Source organism: Polypterus senegalus, chromosome 6 (assembly GCF_016835505.1).
Source record: "Polypterus senegalus isolate Bchr_013 chromosome 6, ASM1683550v1, whole genome shotgun sequence".
NCBI lineage: Eukaryota > Metazoa > Chordata > Cladistia > Polypteriformes > Polypteridae > Polypterus > Polypterus senegalus.
In genome coordinates this window covers 138,051,893-138,073,251 of record NC_053159.1, presented here as the reverse complement: position 1 = coordinate 138,073,251, position 21,359 = coordinate 138,051,893, and the positions used below count along the sequence as shown (strand labels likewise).

At 37.8% G+C, this 21,359-nt stretch overlaps 1 protein-coding gene across 3 annotated transcripts in view; it reads left to right on the top strand.

Moving 5' to 3' along the window:
* The window catches only part of zranb3 (zinc finger, RAN-binding domain containing 3), a 356,241-nt gene that overhangs the window by 6,359 nt on the left and 328,523 nt on the right, over nt 1-21,359 (top strand). Inside the window, exon 1 of one of the 3 annotated variants that reach the window (XM_039757316.1) lies at nt 14,208-14,240. The exons of the other annotated variants lie outside the window; for them this stretch is intronic. The gene's annotated coding sequence lies outside the window, so the exon portion shown is untranslated. Of the gene's footprint in view, nt 1-14,207; nt 14,241-21,359 lie in introns of those variants that run through there. 3 annotated transcript variants of the gene reach the window in all.

The following is a 21,359-nucleotide window of genomic DNA, read 5'->3' as shown; positions in this document are numbered from 1 at the left end:
CCTAAAATCAATGTTTAATTTACTAGAGTTTCTTGAATCCTGTCCTAACTAAAGTAACACGTTAAATGCTTCATATTCTTTGTGTTTAACACTATAATTACCAGAGCCTACGAAAAAAAACCTCATAGATCTGGCCTCCCTTAAATCAGTTCGCACCTCTCCGCCAGTGTCTTTTGTCCTGTAAATGTGCTGATAATGACAAGCAGCCTATTAGAACGTGCACAAAGTTCTCTCAGCTCATGCCTTGATTGATTATCCGGGAGTGAAGTGCTGAAGTTTTGGAGTGGAAATAATAGATCATTATTTGGAACACGTGCATTTCATGTGTGTTCCGTTTCTACAATAATCTGTGTAAACACATTTTTAAAACAAATGTTTTTCATATTTTAGTAGTAAATGACAACTTGTAGACATAAACTATATAATGTATGAAGTCCAAAGATCAAATAAACACTTTCACAAAAGGTTCAAGGAAAAGAAAACCGCTTCCATGGCGTAGTGGTAAGATTTGCTGACTTGTAATCAAGAGTCCCGGTTCGATCCTGACTCACTCCTATATTTGGCATTTTCAGTAGTGAGCTGCTCTTATTGTTAATATTATATGGTACACACATACACTTGGTTTGCGTCTGTAACAGACAGTGTACATTTATAGGACTTGTAAAAGTTACCTTTTTTTTTTTTTCACTTTTATTCTCTCAGTCATGATCACGATACATACTACTGCCCCATGGATCTGACGCTGTTACTTTTTATCTGAAACTGGGAATAACTGTAGATGTGAGTGGTGTTTTGAGGCAATGTAACTGGACATTCTCTGATCTGGTGGGATAAAAGCTGACACACAAACGCTGGCAAATCTGCCTTCTTTGTATCTCACCGTCAGTTGATTTTTTTTTATTCGGTTTTATTGAGTGTTCCTGCTCACGCTGAATTAGTATGCGCCATATGGTCTATAATGTCAAAAAAAAAAAAAAAACCCAGAGACATAGGTACGTATGATATTTGGAATTATTCATTTTATGACCTGTATAGTACATTTCGGAAAACATCGTGGCACAGATGCAACATTATTCATATTAATTCGCATAACATCTTGTGTTTTTTTTTTCCACGATCTTGCCAGTCCCCACATGTTGGTGTATGCCGTTTCTTTTTTACTCCAGGACATGCAGAGGAAAGAATAGTACAGAGAGTTCAGTTCATGTTTTGTCATGTACTACTAAAGTATGAAAAACGTTTCTGTTTTAAAAATGTGTTTACACAGATTATTGTAGAAACGGAACACACATGAAATGCATGTATTCCAAATAACGATCTATTATTTCCACTCTAAAACTCAAGCACTTCACTCCCAGATAATCAATCAAGGCATGAGCTGGGAGAACTTTGTGCATGTTCTAAGGTGGTGGGGGGATTGAATAGTAGGCTACTTGCAGCTTGTCTTTATCAGCACATTTATAGGACAAAAGACTCTGGCGGAGAGGTGCGAATGGATTTAAGGTGGGCGGGATTTACGAGTTTTTTCATAGGCTCTGTTAATTCTAGTGTTAATGCACATAAACCACTACCACCTTCTTAAATGGGCTTTCTCTTTTACAGACAGGAGCGCATAGACACTGATCGCCACACAGAATGCATTACATTCATGATATTACAGCTCTCTGAACATTTTAGAATACTGAGCTGTGTACTTGATATCATTTTCATGATGAAATGCATTAAAACATGTATTAAATATGGGGACATGGTGGTAAATGCCAGTTCTTTAAAAACTTTTATTGAACATTGAAAAATCTTAATACATGTTTAATTATTCCAACCATTTATCCATCCAGGGTCACGCCAATCCCAGCAAGCATACAGCATGAGGCAGGAACAATCACTGCATGGGACACCAGCTCATCAGTACCGTTGTGCCACTGTGAATTATTAACGGTATACATTATTTAAATGAAGTTAACAATTAATGTACGGTAAATGTAATATTCATACTTTAATGCATTTAATGATAAAAATGACATCAAGTATACATCCTAGTATTGTAACAACACGCAACGCCAAGAGGATAGCTCTTGGAAATCTAAATCAGCTTAGAAGCCATTCATCATCATCTGTAAATACACGCTCTCTTCTATTTAGTTTGAATGAAATTCCTTTTTTGTCATTGTATGGTACAAAGAGATTCAATATTTAAATCCTTCATAAACTTTTTTCATATAAAATGATATAAAAAAATAATAATAAAATAAAAAAATGAAAAATATATAGTATAAAATCATAATTACACTATACCTGTACATGTACATATAGTGCAGATATTGGAAATGGTTAATAAAATGGCTCTGATTGTGCAATATTACACTTGTAGTGCAAGTTTTCAGTGAAGTAATTGTAAGTACAAACTGTTCTACTGGGAGCACTTGATGGACTGATTGAGTGCATTTATAGCTGTTAGGATGAAACTGTTTCTGAGCCTCGAGCTGCCCTTCCTGAGCCAGCATGTGCTATTAATGTCCTCCAGGGCACAGATACAGTGGGTGAAAATACTCTTTAAGAGTGGTGCACTGAGAGTAACACGGCTAAAGCAGCTATGATATTTGGAATAGTGGCCATGGCATGCACCATTATATTTTTACAGAATGATTAAAAACAGGTGTCTTAAATTTGTAAACTATGTACAATTTCGAAATATTTGATAAATCCTGAGTCACTGATGTGAATCTGGAAAAAGGGAGACCACAAAGATACAGTAGCACTGCTTTGACGCTGGTTGCTGCCAAGTTCATTTAGTAACAAAGTAACAAATTACAATGCAAGGCTTAAATTTAATGTGTGATAGACCTGGGGGTTCTCCCAATGTAACAATATTGTAGGGGGATTTTAGCATAGGGTTTATAAAGGATGATATCGTCTTGGATGACATGATTTTTCTTACTGTGTGCACATTCTCATTTTATTCTCTTCCATTTTTTCGCTTGTAACTGAAAAATACTGCTTAAATCATTACTAACAATACAATTTCAAACATTATATCTGTACTGTTTAATTTGTGACTCCACAGCAGTTCAGGATATTTTTAATTTAAACAAATTCGTTAAAGCTGTTTTTGTAACAACATGTTTTTAAAATTTGCTTTGTCAAAGAATCATTCTGTTTGGTTTCTATTTTTTTTTTTTGTAAGATTCATATTTGCATCATTAACTTCTTAAAAAAACTTACTGTCAGAGAGTTATTTGACTCAAAGGGCATTTTGTGACTGAGGTTGTGGCATACATATCTTACTTAGAAAATGGACAGCTTCCAGGTCTCGTCCGTTGCGAGAGATGGACGTCTGAAGTGGAGCTCCGCTAGCAGTGGTATTATTTTTCATATTATCTGCTTATTATCTTGAGATATCCTGTATTTTTTCAACCCGAGGGCCCTGCTACAGTATATGTAAGCATATATAAACATGGCCAATAAGAAAGGGGGTCCGAAAGAACCGAAAACTAAAGCTGCCTCCAAGCTAAGATCAGCAAGCCCTAGTTCAAGATACAGCCTTTCAGAGACAGACCTGAATCAGATGGGCGAAAGTACAGACTCCTCGGGACCATAGTCCGCTACATCGTCGCTGGATGAGAGCGAAAAGGGGAGTGAATGTACGATCGTGAGTGAAGCAGGTCTCGATAGCTTGCCGATTGGAGAAGATCACCTGAAACTGGAAAAGGCCTTGCAGTCCGCGGTTTCAATTACTCCACACGAGCCGTGGACACCGGCTACAATAGAGCCTGCCGCTTCACCTATGGTGCAAGAAAGCACAATTGAACTGTCTGAACTGAAGGTGATGTTCACTGAGCTCATACAAGAGATAAAGAAAAGCGAGAAGGCAAATGAGAAGGCATGGGTAAAGGCAAATGAAAGGCTACGACAGGAGCTACAACAAGAGCTGCGACAGATGCAACAGCAGGATAATAAAGTCTTTAAAGATATACTGGGAAAAATTGAAGAGCACATTCAGGAAAACTCGGTTAAACTGAGCATGTTTGCTGATCAACTGGAGGATGTGAAGGAGACATTCACGACTTGGATTGAAACAACCGAAAATTTAGCTGCCAGTGCTGAAGAAAAAGCAGTAAATGTCAGCTCCAAATGCAAAAAACTCAGAGACAGACTAGCTGCTTTGGAAGATGGAAGCAGAAGGAATAATGTCAGAATTGAAGGTCTGCCTGAGAATCGAGAAAGTCCAAACCCTGTGAAATTCGCAGCTGAACATTTTTCTAAAATAATTGGGGAGGACTTTAAAGCAGATTCTGAGATAGCAGTGGCTTATCGCGTACACGGATCAAATACCACTAGACCTAGATCTTTTATTATTCGCTTTGAAAGATTATCATTTAAGCTAGAGGTGATGGCACTCCTCAGATACAAGCAAGAGATTATATATGAAAATAACCACATTCGTATCTTCCCTGACTTCTCTCCAGCAACAGCTACTAAACGTGCAGCCTTCTACAACATTAAACAGCGGTTACGGCAAGCCAATGTCAAATACAGCCTCTTGTATCTGGCCAAACTTAAAGTGGAATTGCAGGGTCAAATCTATGTCTTTGCTAGCAAGGAAAAAGCAGAAAAGGAATTTAAAAAGCTGATCCGGGACTATTCTGATACATAATAGTGAGTCAATGCCATTAATGATATGGCAAGGATTAATAATCTACAGGTGCCTGTCATAAAATTAGAATATCATGACAAAGTTGATTTATTTCAGTAATTCCATTCAAAAAGTGAAACTTGTATATTAGATTCATTCATTACATACAGACTGATGTATTTCAAATGTTTATTTCTTTTAATTTTGATGATTATAACTGACAACTAATGAAAGTCCCAAATTCAGTAACGCGGAAAATTTGAATATTGTGAAAAGGTTCAATATTGAAGAAAACTGGTGCCACACTCTAATCAGCTAATTAACTCAAAACACCTGCAAAAGCCTTTAAATGGTCTCTGAGTCTAGTTCTGTAGGCTACACAATCATGGGGAAGACTGCTGACTTGACAGTTGTCCAAAAGACGACCATTGACGCCTTGCACAAGGAGGGCAAGACACAAGAGGTCATTGCTAAAGAGGCTGGCTGTTCACAGAGCTCTGTGTCCAAGCACATTAATAGAGAGCGAAGGGAAGGACAAGATGTGGTAGAAAAAAGTGTACAAGCAATAGGGATAACCGAACCCTGGAGAGGATTGTGAAACAAAACCCATTCAAAACTGTGGGGGAGATTCACAAAGAGTGGACAGCAGCTGGAGTCAGTGCTTCAAGAACCACCACACACAGACGTATGCAAGAGATGAGTTTCAGCTGTCGCATTCCTTTTGTCAAGCCACTCTTGAACAAGAGACCGCGTCAGAAGCGTCTTCCCTGGGCTAAAGACAAAACTGCTGCTGAGTGGTCCAAAGTTATGTTCTCTGATGAAAGTAAATTTTGCATTTCCTTTGGAAATCAAGGTCCCAGAGTCTGGAGGAAGAGAGGAGAGGCACAGAATCCATGTTGCTTGAGGTCCAGTGTAAAGTTTCCACAGTCAGTGGGTTTGGGGTGCCATGTCATCTGCTGGTGTTGGTCCATTGTGTTTTCTGAGGTCCAAGGTCAACGCAGCCGTCTACCAGTAAGTTTTAGAGCACTTCATGCTTCCTGCTGCTGACAAACTTTATGGAAATGCAGATTTCATTTTCCAACATGACCTGGCACCTGCACAAAGTGCCAAAACTACCAGTACCTGGTTTAAGGACCATGTATCCCTGTTCTTGATTGGCCAGCAAACTCGCCTGACCTTAACCCCATAGAAAATCTATGGGGTATTGTGAAGAGGAAGATGCAATACGCCAGACTCTACAATTCAGAAGAGCTGAAGGCCACTATCAGAGCAACATGGGCTCTCATAACACGTGAGCAGTGCCACAGACTGATCGACTCCATGCCACGCCGCATTGCTGCAGTAATCCAGGCCAAAGGAGCCCCAACTAAATATTGAGTGCTGTACATGCTCTTACTTTTCATGTTCATACCTTTCAGTTGGCCAACATTTCTAAAAATCCTTTTTTTGCATTGATCTCAGGGGTGTGGAAATCAAATTTGTTTCTACTTGTACACGGACAAGTAAACTTAGAAAATCCACTTGTCCGCCAGTTAAATTCACTTGCCCATAAGCAAATAACAAAAGTGAAAAATAGTTTATTTTTTGTGATCTCTTTTATTGATACCAAAACTGCCTTCCATTTTAAAACTGAAAAAAGTTCTTTCAGTGAGTAGTATTTTGCCACCTTGCTCTAGAACATTATATAAAAGATTCCCTTATTTTAACTGGCTAATAAACATTGCCTTCATTATAGCTACACTAGTTCTTTTTTCATATATTACAGTTACATAACAGAACACTGTCCTGATTCATTTTCTGGCATGTTCTTCAGCTTTTGTCTTGGAACATCTTCTCCCCCAAGAATCTTTACCATCTCAGACAGCATGGGCTGAATGCTGTTCATTTCTGCTTGAGCTGAACTGCATGGTTCCTGGACTGATGGTCCTGCAGAAGTGGATGCTGATGACTTTTCAGGTTTTTTATGAGTGAAGTGCCTGTTGCCAGGTGACAGCCAGAATTCCACAGCTGGTCATGGATCAAACTCTTCTAAAGAAGCAGTATTGAACACCCTAGCATAACGCTCAACTTCGAGCATTCAGCTTTAGAAAACGCTTTTTCAACTGAACCAACTTTTTTCTTACTTTTAGACTCATGTCTCTATCTGACGTACTAAACCCCCAGTTCCTATCCTTTTTCTTTCTGCACATAACCAATCACCACACGATAAATGTCTTTGTGAAATTAAAACTAGTTCTAAGCTTAGACCTCTGAATGGATGGCATAATTAAACATGTATAACATGTACAAAATAACTTTTAAAGTTCTGAAAACTGAGGTCTAGGTTCATAACTAGTTTTAATTTCACAAAGACGTTTATCGTGTGGTGATTGGTTATATAGAGAAAGACAAAGGCTAGGAACTGGGGGTTTAGTACGTGCGATAGACACAGCAAACATGCAATAAAGAAAGCCTGCTCAGAAAAACATTCACTGAATTCTGCATTCGTATCTCCCACCTCCAGATCACGAACCCAACATTTACGCAATATTTCAGTTAAACCTGTGCGATACCCATTCAAATATCCAGTTTTTTGGAGCCTCATCACACCCACCATAAACTTCTCTACACTAAACGTAGACCTGAGAACCCCTTAATGCAAGGGAGCAGCACTACAGCCACGTCACCGTGCCCCCTGCCACCCATGTCTAATACATGCTTTAATGCATTTCATCGTGAAAAAGATATCAAGTATTTATGTTAGTATTCTGAATGTTCATTGAGCAGGAATATCATGAAGTCAATGTGCGGCGATTGCTGCCGGCGCCTTTCACTGCAAGAGAAAGTCAGTTTAAGAAGCGAGCAGAGATTAACAACTGGGTCGGGGAACACTTAATATAAAGCATTTAATGTGCTACATTAATTTATGACGGGGTTTGAGAAAATCTAGTAAATTAAACATTCATTTTAAGATTAAATTTTAACCAAAGAATAGACAAGGACAGCGCGAAACCAACTTGTTTTATATGAAAAATTCTCTAATCAAAAACGATCTATAGACAGCTCATCAAAATTGATGTCACGCAATAAATTTCTTAACTCCTCAATATATTACAACCTACGTGAAATCGCAAATTTCAGAAAAGATCAAATGCCTAACAAGCTTTATGTGGCGAAAACAATTACATTGTAGGTGAAATGGCTGCATTTTTATGTAGAAAAAATAAATTTTATTAATAATATATAAATGTTATCGATTATAATGAAAAATCATCAAATTACATTGTGATGTCGGCATGAAAAAAATGACTGCATCTCCAAGCGTGTAAATAGTAGGGTAAAATACTTATGTAAGACCACAAGAGTGCTTCCCCTTTGAAAAATCAGCCATTATTTTGTAAACAATTGAATACCAATTTGAGACATTAAGAACATGCCTAAGTAAACTTTCCGCATGAAGTACGTACCCAAATGTTTAAAATTTGAAAGTAGTGGTAAAAATGTACCCTGCACTGCACATTTAATTCTTTTTTTCTCCAGAAAAATTGCACTTGTCCGCGGACAACTGAAACCAGAAAACACGCTTTTCCGACGGTCAATTTACCCGTGTCGGACGAGTCAGGCGTTGGATTTCCGCACCCCTGTTAACTCAATTTTACTTTTTGTAAAAATTTGATTTGTATGGATTGCAATATATTTAATAAAACTTTTTTAAAAAAAAAAAAAAAGAAAATGGATAGCTTCTCAGATGAATATCTGCTGATGAAAAATTAGAGAATAAATGCAAAGCTTCTATTCCTTTTTCAAGACAGCGTAGGGCATGGTGTTAAAAAGCATCTCTAAGTTAAACAATTACAACTCACATCTAATCTGTGAGGTAATGCACTCTCAAAGTACACACAAATGTATATCTGAGCTAACTCCATAATGGGTGTTTTGCCACTTCCACACATTACTTCTGATGTTTTTCTTTCTGAAATAGTGCTATAGCACCTCATTAGCATGGGCCATCTCATATGTAGTTTTTACTCACAGTACTATCAGGTATCATTGTGCCTAGGTCACTAAGGATCCTAACAAGACAAAACAATACCCTTATTTATTGATCACCTGCTGCCCCCCTCCCTCAATACTCAACTGGCATTGGGTTCTTTTACACCTTGTCTATTCTTTGGTTGTGCACAATTTTCTATATAAGAGGTGCTTTCTCTTTGATCTCATCACTTGGAGCCAACTGACAATCTTGTTTTTGTGAAGGGCTGTGTTTTTAAGTGTTGCATTTGTTTGAGGGTTGCAGTTTTTACCTGCTCATTTTAAATAATTGTATAATAATCATGTCAATAAGAAATATAAAAAAACACACTTGGTAGAAACTTGTGCTACATTCGAGTATTTCTAATCTTTAGCTAATTTGATAGCCTTAATGGCCAGTTAGTACAAGTCTTCAGAGCAGTGATGGTGTCTAATTGCTCACTTGAGTTTGCCTTAAAATTGGCTAAGGAACCCCCAGAGGTTTGTTTTTTTTCTTCTTCTTCTTCATTGTCAACTGGCCATGGCTCAATGATTATATTATTGGACCTACAGTATATTATTAGACTAGCAAAATACCCGCGCTTCACAGCGGAGAAGTAGTGTGTTAAAGAAGTTATGAAAAAGAAAAGGAAACATTTTAAAAATAACGTAATATGATTGTCAATGTAATTGTTTTGTGACTGTTTTGAGTGTTGCTGTACTCAAGGATTTGATTATTATTATTTCTTTCAATCAGGTTCGTATTTGAAGGATGTGTTGTGTTCAAGTTACATTCCGTGTTTGTCAACCGTTGTAAAGATAACAGGTTTCATTCATCGAAGTGTTCACTACCCAAATCGGTACTCGTGAATGTAAGATGTTTAACAGGAATTCCCGGTATTAAGTTGTGGATTTGCCTGCGAATATTTAGTGGCAGCGTGTCTATGAACTTAATTAAAACTTAAGTCTTACACCTTGCTTTCCTATTGATATATCTACAAAGACTTGTTTAGCTTCAGAGGGTTGTTCCTTTCTTATTGCATCAATAAATAGCTCGTCTTCCTCTTTCTCTGAGACATCACACACTGCATGCACGGGTTTACCTTTCCCAGTCCTGCAAACTTTAGCAAAGTGGTTCAATTTACCACATTTTTTACATGGTCTTCCTTTAGCTGAACATTGACTTTTTCCACCGTGTGTTTTGTTTCTGCAGTAGCTGCACTTATGAATATGCTTGCATGCGTCATTCGCTTCATATTCTTTTGCTGCCTTGTCAATTGTGTAATGCGTTTTTTGTTCCGCGCTCTTTGAAGCTTTTGCTTGTTGTCACATCATCAATAAACACTAGTGTCCCAGTGCCACTGGCAGGCATGCACGCCCAAGGTATCACACTGCCTCCACCGTGTTTTACAGATGATGTGGTATACTTTGGATAATGAACTGTTCCACGCCTTCTCCATAGTTTTCTTGCCATCATTCTGGTAGAGGTTGATCTAGGTTTCATCTGTCCAAAGAATGTTTTTCCAGAACTGTGCTGGCTTTTTTAGATGTTCTTTAGCAAAGTCCATTCTAGCCTTTCTATTCTTGAGGCTTATGAGTGGCTTGCACCTTGCAGTGCACCCTCTGTATTTACTTTCATGCAGTCTTCTCTTTATGATAGACTTGGATATCGATACGTCTACCCCCTGGGGAGTGTTGTTCACTTGGTTGGCTGTTGTGAAGGGGTTTCTCTTCACCATGGAATTGATTCTGCGATCATCCACCACTGTTGTCTTCCATGGATGTCCAGGTCTTTTTGCGTTGCTGAGTTCACCAGTGCTTGCTTTCTTTCTCAGGATGTATCAAACTGTAGATTTTGCCACTCGTAATACTGTAGCAATTTCTCGGATGGGTTTTTTCTGTTTTCGCAGCTTAAGGATGGCTTCTTTCACCTGCATGGAGAGCTCCTTTGACCGCATGTTGTCTGTTCACAGCAAAATCTTCCACATGCAAGAACCACACCTCAAATCGACTCCAGGCCTTTTATCTGCTTAATTGATAATGACATAATGACGGACTTGCCCACACCTGCCCATTAAATAGCCTTTGAGTCAATTGTCCAATTACTTTTGAGCCCCTGAAATGAAGGGATTGTGTTAAAAAATGCTTTAGTTGCCTCATATTTTTATGCAATCTTTTTGTTCAACCCACTGAATTAAAGCTGAAAGTCTGCACTTCAATTGCATCTGAGTTGTTTCATTTAAAATTTATTGTGGTAATGTACAGGACCAAAATTAGAAAAAAGTTGTCTCTGTCCAAATAGTTATGGACCTAACTGTAACCTAAATGCAAAGAATTTGAATATTTCATCATCTGCAGTACATAATACAGTTATACAATAAAATGATTCAGAGAATCTGGAGAAAACTCTGTGTGCATGAGACAAAGCTGAAAATCAGTATTGGATGACTGTGATCTTCGGGACCCCAAGTGGCACTGCATTAAAAACCGGCATGATTCTGTCATCAAAATCACTGCACGGGCTCAGCAACACTTAAAGAAATCATTGTCTGTGAACACAATACCATCCACAAATGAAGGTTAAAACTCTGTCATGCAAAGAAGAAGCCATATGTTAACAATCCAGAAATGCCCCCAGCTTCTTTGGATCAAACCTCAAAAATGTACTGAGACAAAGTGGACACTATTCTGTGGTCAGACAAATCAAAATTTGAAATTCTTTTTGGAAAACATGGATGCTGTGTCCTCCGGACTAAAGAGGAAAGGGTCCATCCGACTTTTTACCAGTGCTCAGTTGAAAAGCCTGCATCTCAGATGGTATAAGGGTGCCATAGTGCCTATGGAATTGGCAGCTTGCACATTTAGAAAGGCAACATCACTGCTGAAAGGTGTATATACAGGTTTTAGAGCAACATATGCTCCCATGCAGATGATGTCTTTTTCTCTGAAGGCCTTTTAACAAGACAATGCTAAACTGCATCTATTGTTACAGCACAGCCTTGTAGCAGAAGAGTCTGGGTTCTTAACTGGCCTGTCTGCAGTCCAGGCTTTTCAATAATTGAAAACATTTGGCACATCATGAAAAAATAAGACAAAAAAATACAGGACTGTCGAGCAGCTAGAATCCTATATTAGACAAAAATTGGACAACATTCCTCTCCCAAAAGTCCAGCAATTTGTCTCCTCAGTTCCCAGACATTTATGAACTGTTGTTAAAAGAAGAGGTGATGCTATACAGTGATAAACATGACCCTGTCCCAACTTTTTTAAGACTTGCTGCTGCCATCAAATTCAGAATGAATATTTTGTTTCTTAAATTGGTACATTTTCTCAGTTTAAACATATGATATTGTGAATAAAATATGGGTTTATGAGATTTGCAAATACTATTCTGTTTTTATTTACATTTTACACAGTGTCCCAACTTTTTCGGAATTGAGGTTTTAAGTTTATATTGTCTAATTTAAACATATATTTTACAGACAAAATATAATTGATCAAATCAGTATATTTATTACCAACATAAATCAATATCATTGAACAGTTTACACTTTGTGGTGTTTGTTCTTGGTTTGCTTACTTGAAATCTTATTGTTTATCTTGGCTGTCCCTGCAAAAAATCGTCTTTACAACTTTATCTAAAGTGAGACAAAATAAGCTTAACATCCATTTGTAAAATATTTTTTCCCCCAATCCAAGATTACACAGCAGTTCAGCCTATCTAACTTATCTAAAATGAGCGGACATTTCTCCCCCATAGCACATACTGATTTGGCCAGTTCACATAATAACTCAACATGCCTGTCTTTGAAAATGTGGGTGCAAACTAGTATAACTAGAGAAGATCAACTTGAACACAAGGAGAATATGTAAACTACATTTATTTATTGTATTATGTTAAATTCTGTTTTTAACTTATTGCCTGATAGATTAAAAAAAAAGACAATATTTCATTGACTATACACTCACTGGCAACTTTATTAGGTACATCTTCTCAAATCCTTGTTAATGCAATTATCTAATTAGCCATTCACATGGCAGCAACTCGATGCATTTAGGCATGTAGACATTGTCAATCTGATCTGTTGAATTTCAAACCAAGCATAAGACTGGGAAAGAAAGGTTATTTAAGTGACTTTGAACATGGCTGTCGGTGTCATATGGGCTGGTCTGAGTATTTCAGAAACTGCTAATCTTCGGTTATTTTCACGCACAATCATCTCTAGGGAATATGTCCACTGGGCGACAGTTCTCTGGGTGAAAATGTCTTGTTGATACCAGAGCTCAGAGGAGAATGGCCAGACTGGTTCGAGCTGATAGAAAGGTAATAGTAATTCAAGTAACCACTCGTTACAACTGAAGTGTGCATCTGTGAACACACAACACGTTGAACCTTGAAGCAGATGGGCTACAACAGCAGGAGACCACATTGGGTGCCACTACTGTCAGCTGAGAACAGGCAACTGAGGCTGCAATTCACAGGGGCTCACTAAAATCAGACAATAGAAGATTGGAAAAACTTTCCCTGGTCTGATGAGTCTCGATTTCTGCTGTGACATTCAGATGGTAGGGTCAAAATTTGGCATCAACAACATGAAAGCATAGTGTAGTGCCATGTGAAATCCGTTTTACTTTTTCATAAATTGTTTTTTTTTTTTTTCTGATTTTGGGTTTTCAACATTTTCTTTCTCTGATTTTGATTTTTGACTTTTTACTATTTTTTTTCTGTAAGAAAACAGCTACAATAAAACAAACAATAGTGAAATGACATTTTGCATTCCTGTTAAGGAAACAACAAAATAGCATAACTGTACCTTGTAACTAAACATAATGGCTAGAAGTTCAGGGCATAAACCAATGAATAAATAAACGTTCAAGGCATAATTGAACAAATACAAGTAAATTGTGAAACAATCATTCTCAACGCACAAAAAAAGTTTTGGGGCAGCCACCCATATATTGACCCTGACTACAATTGGGTATTTAAAGTAAGGAATGTTGCTTTGTTGCGTTCCCAGACTGAACTGCCTGAATAGTGAGATGATGGCGACTTTAAAGGCCGGCACCGGGAATGACGTCATCTGTGTCCGGAAGTGAGGTCATTCTTGGCGCTGGAACTGGAAGTGAGTAGGTTTTCCCGTATCTGGCCTGTAGAGATAACTGAAGTATGATTAGTGCACCCTGCCACCCCCTGGCCTGGTGGGTAATTACCTCCACTTGATCCACTCAGCTTCCTCCTAATTGTACATGTGTGACAACATATATAACTAAAAATAGAAATGTAATTTGTACATTTAAACAGTCACAACAATCACATTGTTATGTGCAAAATTCAATAATGAACTCAAAAGTAGTGTATTGCATGTATTTGGTTTGCAAACACTTTAAACAAATAAGGTGCTTTTTAACAGCAGCATTTCCTTTACATAGTAGCAGTTAAAATATTTCTTGTAAATCTCAACTTAAACATTAATGTAGTCTAATCCAATATAAAACCAAAGCTATTTGCCACTGCCAGGGCATTAACGTTTTATCTTGTTTGTTATAGAAAAACAAGTTAACCCTCAGAGTCCAGAGCCGTGATCACAACATTATAAAGGGCACCTTCCGAGCAACAGTAAGTTAACATTTCTAAATCTGTTTTCTTATTTATCTGAACATATACCAGCAGAAACATTTTCTTTTATCAGGGAGCAGCATAAACAGTCTATGTTTAGTAGCAACTCTGTGAGGGCTAGTATTTTTTCCAAAAAACTCAGTTTTCTGAAAAGGGCACAAAGCAATGGTTTCACACATGAATCAACATAAAACTTCTGTTGCTGCCTGCTGTCGGTGCCTGTTTGCAGGTTGTGGCAATGGCGGCTGTGTGGTTCGACGTCCAGCAGGATTGCACGGTGTGCTGGCATCCTTTGTGAGACAGGTGCGCGGGGGTGACAGTTGCAGTGAGACGCAATATGGTTTGTACCTCCTGTCATCGTAAGTGTCTGTCCTCCCAGGCGAACGTTGCCATAGGTGCATTAGCTACACAAACTTGTTCAGCACCATGATCGGCTAATGCTGGTACCTCACTTTCATTTTCGATCTACATCTCCAGATCACTTGCATCAAAATCAGAGTCCGATTCAGCGATAATACGAAAAATGTCATCCATGGATTATTTTGCCTTGAGCATTCACTTTGGTATCTCTCCACATGCCATTTCAGAAGCTGTTTGCTGTTCGCTACTCATGCATACGCAGGGAATCAACATGAAATCAACAAAGCTAACTTTCCTTCTAGCAAAAGCGTATTGAAAAAACTGTAACAGCAAGATCAGTGATCTCTATCGATTTGTTAGCGAGACTGAGGCTTTCAAAAGAATAACAAAAACTGCGTTAATGTATGATAAAATAATTGTCGGCGATAATAATGCATTAACTTGCCAAGCCCTAGTTTAGAATAATAGCAGTGTGTTTAAAAAAGTGATTAAAGCTCAAAATCTTCATAATAGCTTTTAATTCCATGTACACGAATGCATTGGGAAGACTGCACATACTTTTCCAAATCAAAATATGAAGAAAAATGTATAAAAGTTGTGTTATTCCTTTACAGAAAGTGAAGAAAAGGAAATATTAGGCTATTCAAAAAAATAGCAGTGTCTTCATTCTTCTTTACAAACTCAGACATTCACTGTGTAAACTGAAAAATGTTTCAAGATTTTGCTTTCCTTTGAATCGCTGAACTAATATTTATGTGTATATCCACTGTTTCTGAGAACTGCTGCACATCTGTGCTGCATGGAGTCGACCAACTTCTGGCACCTGTGAACAGGTATTCCGTCCCAGGATGATTGGATTACATTCCACAATTCTTCTGCATTTTGTGGTTTTGCCTCACAAACAGCATTTTTGATGTGACCCCAAAATTTTCAATTGGATTAAGGTCCGGGGATTGGGCTGGCCACTCCATAACGTTAATCTTGTTGGTCTGAAACTAAGATATTGCTTGTTTACTGGGGTCATTGTCTTGTTGAAACACTCATTTCAAGGTCATTTCCTCCTTGACATAAGGCAGCATGACCTCTTCAAGTATTTTGAGGTATTCAAACTGATCCATGATCCCTGGTATGCGATAAATAGGCCCGACACCATAGTATGAGAAACATCCCCATATCGTGGTGCTTGCTTCACTGTCTTCACAGTGTATTGTGGCTTGAATTCAGTGTTTGAAAATAAAATATTATTGATTAGATCCTGCCAGGTTTTGAAAATAATCTGTACAGATCCTCTGAGTATTTGATTTTTTACAATTTCAAACATTATAACACATCAGTTTCCCACTGACTTAAAAGAGGAGAGTTAGGATTCTTCCAGTTTAGCAAAATAAGTCTGTATGCCAAAAGTGTAGTGAATGCAATCACAGTTTGTCCTTCTCCACTTTAAACCCATCTGAAAGAACACCAAACACAGCTGTTAATGGATTAGGAGGGATTGTGACACCAAGGCTGTCTGAAAGGTAATTAAAAATTTTGGTCCAGAATGATGATAATTTGGTGCAGGCCCAAAACATGTGACCCAGTGAGGCTAGGACTTGATTGCAGCGTTTGCAGGTTGGATCCTGCCCTGGAAACATTTTGGAGAGTTTTAGGCGAGACAGATGTGCTCGATATATAATTTTGAGTTGAATAATTGTATGCTTTGTGCATATGGAGCTCGAGTGAATTCTCTGCATTGCTATTTTCCACTCCTTTTCTGATATATTGATTAAGAGATCTTTTTCCCAGTGTCCTCTTGGATCTTTGAAAGGGAGGGACTGTAAAATAATTTTATATATTGCAGAGATGGTGTCTTAAGTCCTTGAAATTGAGCAATATTTTTTCCAGCATGGATGAGGGTACAAGATAGGGCTGTTCGATATAACGATATATATCGGATGACAATATGAAAACGTCTATCGCTGCACATTACGCTATCGTTTGTTTCGTGGTGTCGCAAAATAAACTGTTTACGGCAATATTTTTTTCATTGTTTTGATGGCCACCATGTGGATGCAGACACACTAGCATGGCTGATGAAGACGAGGCAACACCAGGTAGCTCCACACAGAAGGACCTTGTTCCTAAATGAGGGGCTACTTCTGTAGTATGGAGATGGTTTGGATTTGAAGAGTCTGACACGGACCAGAAAACGTTACTGTGCAAATTATGCTGCAAACCGATCGCTACCACAAACTCCAACACGACAAACCTCTTCTACCACCTCCGCAAAAAGCACGTGAGAGAGCATGCAGAGAGTTTACAACTGAGAGGCAGGCCACGTAGGATATTACAATTGTAAAGGTACATTTTAAACGAGCATGTTAAAAGCTTGGAAGATTAATTGCTACCAAAACAATTTGCTTAAGGCATAATTTTCCCTGCAGCGTTTGCTGTCAGCGTTAATCTTATTAAAATTATGTTTACGCCACAACTGCATCAACACGGCAAATCTCTGTTAACGAGTTACCGCGGATCGCCCCGTGCTTGGGGCTGGACGGCATCAACACGTTAGCGCCGTCCAGTCCCACTCACGGGGCGATCAGCTGTAACTCATTAACGGAGATTTGCCACAGTACGATGTGCAAATTAACATTTTACTAGAATGTAGCCTAAAAAATATTATATTTAATATTATATATTTAATATATTTTTGTCGTAAGCCTTATTGCTGCTACAGTTTGAAGTACAATGTTTACATTTGGTTTTGACAGTTAATGTTAGACTTGTATTTATTTTGTTTAAAGGGTTTATTGGCCTTATATAGTTTAGTTGTTAGTGCTTTGATCCTTTTATATTTAATATATGTTGTGAGAGTTATTGCTGCTACAGTTCACATTTTGTTTATGTCAGGCATTTTATATAGCAGTATTTTATATTGGGCCTTTAGTAATTTGTTTTTGAAAAGTGTTTTATATTTGATACATTAACATTTTATGTTTACATTCTAAGTCAAACATTTGTTCAAATGTTCTAAATAAAAGAACAGAAATAATTACAAGTTGAGTACTTCTCATTTTTGATTTTTTTTAATTTAAATGAAAAAAAGGAATGGTGATTGTATAAACTATTCACTGAATACAAAGAAAATGTACTATATCGTGATATCGGGATATGAAATGAAATATCGGAATATAAGATTTTGGTCATATCGCACAGCCCTAGTACAAGATGAGGAAAATCGTGCAGGTTCTGTTTAACAAAGTTCCTAATTTTAAGATAGTGAAAGAAATACAGTAATCCCTCACTATATCGCGCTTTGACTTTCGCGGTTTCGCTCTATCGCGGATTTTATATGAAAGCATAACTAAATATATAACGCTGGATTTTGCTGCTTCAGCGGGTTCTGCGGACAATGTGTCTTTTTACTTCCTGTACATGCTTCCTCAGTTGGTTTGCCCAGTTGATTTCATACAAGGGACGCTATTGGCGGATGACTGAGAAGCTAACCAATCAGAGCACGCAGTTAAGTCCTCCTGACTGAGAAGCTAACCAATCAGAGCACGCAGTTAAGTTCCTGCTTGCTGAATGCAGTGTTAACCAGGAAGTCTCGTCTCGCTCATTCAGCATCAACGTGTTTCGCTGTGTAAAGAGTTGTGCTCTTTTGTGTTTATCTTTGTGCATAGTCAAGCCCTTCATTATGGCTCCAAAACGATCTGCTACTGCTTCAGGGGCCGTGCCCAAGCGCAAACGGAAGATGTTAACGATTGCGAAAAGGTAAACGCTTTGGATTTGTTGAAGGCTACGATTCTTTTTATTTAAAAAGTAGGAAAGGAATATAAGATCTACGGCCGCAGTGTCCTTTTAACCAGGGTGCAAAACAAGTTGTAAGTGGATGTAATAAGGCAGTAGTCTGGATGGAATCTGCTTTAGGGATTTGGATTGAAGACTGCCAGAAGAAGAACAACGGCAGTGCTACACAATCGCCTTAAGTGGCTCCTTTAAGGGCTGTAACGCTCTCCATTGTTGTGCAGTAAAATAAAACTCATTGTTATCGGACAAGTCATCGTGTCATTGTTGGTGAGTAACCATAATTAATTTTCTACTTACAGTACTTAGTACATGTACGTACGTTTAGTGTCACTGTACACACACATTTACTGTAAACTATTTTTGTTGCATTGTACGTATTTATTGCTGGTGGCATGTCTATCGTAATGGCTGTAACATGTTGTATTGGAGACACTCAATATCTTTAAAATAATATTTAGGTTTTACTGTATATAAACAGTGTGTTTATATACATAATTTCAATTAATCTTACCTAATATCTAAGTGAATACAAAGGGATTATGCTGTATAACTCTGCGGGGAATATTTATAAACAGTGTGGGAGAGTTTATAAGGGCTTAAAATATATAAAAATAACCATACAAACATATGGTTTCTACTTCATGGATTTTCACCTATCGCGGGGGGGTCTGGAACGCAACCCCCGCGATCGAGGAGGGATTACTGTATGTAGCTGGGAAGTTAAATTTGGAATGTAATTGTTCATAGGATGCTAAGATGTTGTCTATATAAAGATCTCTAAGCAAGTTAATCCCAAATTTTTTCCATATATTAAAAACTGCATATGTTTGCGAAGGTTGAAAGAGGTGGTTCTCTTGCAGAGGTGCCACAGATAGAAGCTTCTCCGTCTTAAAATGCTTTCTACATTGATTCCATATTCTCAGTGAGTGGAGCACAATTGGGTTATCGGTATATTGCCGGTAACTTGCATTTATTGGGGCACTAAGCAGTGAATATTAAGAAGTACTGCAGGATTTTACTTGTATTGCAGACCAGGCCTGTGTATGTTCATCTATTTGTGTCCAGGTTTTTATAGCTTGTATGTTTGCTGCCCAGTAATAAAACTGAAAATTGGGTAGAGCCATGCCACCTTCTGCCTTAGGTCTTTGTAGGGTTGCTCTTTGGATATGTGGATGTTTTGAGTTCCAAATAAATGAGATTATTGTTGAATCTAATTGTTTAAAAAAATATTTATTGATGTATATTGTAATGTTTTGAAATAAAAAAAGAAGCTTAGGAAGAATATTCATCTTAACAAAATTAATTCTTCCAGCTAGAGTGAGATGAAGGATTGACCATCTATGCAAGTCTTGCTTAATTTTTTCCATGCAGACCGCAAAATTTTGTTGATAAAGAGCTTTGTGTTTACTTGTGATAAAAGGTAGGTTGTCTAATCTAATATCATATGCTTGAGAATTCACTGGAAAGAGTACACTTTTATTCAGATTAATTCTGAGACCAGAGATCTTTTGTAATTCTGTAAGTGCTGTTAAGACTGCAGGCACAGAATTTTGTGGGTCTGATATATATACAGTACCATATCATCTGCATATAGAGAAATTTTCTGTTCTAGTCCTTCTCTGATAATCCCCTTTATCTGATCAGCATTTCGATAGTGAACCGCCAGTGGTTCAATGACGATTGCAAATAGCAGTGGTGACAAGGGGCATCCTTGTATGGTACCACGTTCTAGTTTAAAGTAGTCTGAAAAAATGTTAATACAAACTGAAGCTTCTGGATTGATATACAGTAGTTTGATCCATGCACAAATGTTTGGGCCAAACCCAAATTTCTCTAATGTAGTGAAAAGGTATTTCCATTCAATCATGTCAAATGCTTTTTCTGCATCCAATGATAATAGTATTTCTTGGGAGTTTGACTTTGTTGGTGAGTATATTACATTAAACAGGCGTTGGAAGATAAGTGTCGACCCTTGATAAATCCAGTTTGATCTTGTGATAATACCGAACTAGCTATGATTTTTGAGAGTATCTTGACGTCATTATTCAGAAGTGAAATTGGTCTGTATGATGCATATTGTAATAAGTCATTATTTTGTTTAGAAAAGATGGTGATTAATGCTTGGTGAAAAGTTTGAGGTAGAATTTGATTGTCTCTAGCTTCTGTAAATGTTGCTAATAGGAGGGGAGCTAGCTGAGCGGAGAATTTCTTATAAAATTCTGCAGGGTAGCCATCAGGGCCTGCTGCTTTCCTGCATTGAAGTAACTTTATAGCATCTAGTAATTCTGATAGCACCAGAGGTTTATCCAGTTCCTCCGTACTAAAAGTATCTGTTTGTGGTATCTGTGATGTATCCAGAAATGTATTAGATTGTGTGTTGTCTTCTTTAAACTCAGTAGAATATAAGGATTTATAGTAGTCTCTAAATGTGTGCATTATATTTTTTTATGGTTGATGATTTCGTCTCCGTTCGTGTTGGTGATTACTGGGATTGTGTTGCGAACTTCTTGCTTGTGGATTTGTTGAGCTAAAAGCTTATTGGCTTTCTCTCCGTGTTCATAGCAATGATGTCTGGATTTATAAATTAGTTGTTCAGTTTCTTTAGTTGTCAAGAGGTTGAGTTCTAAATGCAGAGCCTGCCTTTTCCTATGCAGAGCCTCGCTTGGAAGCCTAGCATGTTCTTCATCTATTCTAGTAATTTCACTTTTTAGCTCTGATACTTTCTTTGTTTCTAATTTATTTCTGTGGGGAAGATATGAAATAATCTGTCCTCTTAAGAAGGCCTTTAGAGTTTCCCATAATATTTCTGCAGAAACCTTTGAGAATGTATTTGTCTCTTGGAAGAAACTGGTTTCTTTGGATATAAATTCTGTACATTTCTCGTCTGCTATTAGAAGCGGGTTAAGACACCATTTGCGAGGTGAGTGTTTGAGGCATAGTGACTTTAGCTCCACGATCAGTGGTCCATGG